The sequence below is a fragment of the Penaeus monodon genome, chromosome 30 (genome assembly GCF_015228065.2).
Source record: "Penaeus monodon isolate SGIC_2016 chromosome 30, NSTDA_Pmon_1, whole genome shotgun sequence".
Lineage (NCBI taxonomy): Eukaryota > Metazoa > Arthropoda > Malacostraca > Decapoda > Penaeidae > Penaeus > Penaeus monodon.
Window position 1 is genome coordinate 34,581,671 of NC_051415.1, and position 259 is coordinate 34,581,929.

Consider the following 259-nt stretch of genomic DNA (forward strand, 5'->3'; position numbering starts at 1 on the left):
TTTTTGTAACTAGTCATAGTATTAGTATTTCCTCACTTTTATTGTTAATTACTACTATTCATATCTGCTTTTATCAAAAGTTTTCGCAGTGGAAGGCTATAGATTCTTGGGGGGGTTTCCCGCCCAACGTGTGGGGGGCCTACGGGGGCCGTGGATGAAGGGGGGAAGACGGGGCAGCGGAGGGGGACCCCCGGTGGGGCGAGGCCCCCCCGAGACTTGGCTGTTTGGGGCTTGGGGGCTCGTGCCGTGAGTTTTTCCT

General features: G+C 53.7%; 1 protein-coding gene across 1 annotated transcript in view; it reads left to right on the top strand.

The window, feature by feature from the left end:
* The window catches only part of LOC119592435 (murinoglobulin-2-like), a gene marked incomplete at its 5' end in the record, with an annotated part of 10,056 nt that overhangs the window by 8,088 nt on the left and 1,709 nt on the right, over positions 1 to 259 (top strand).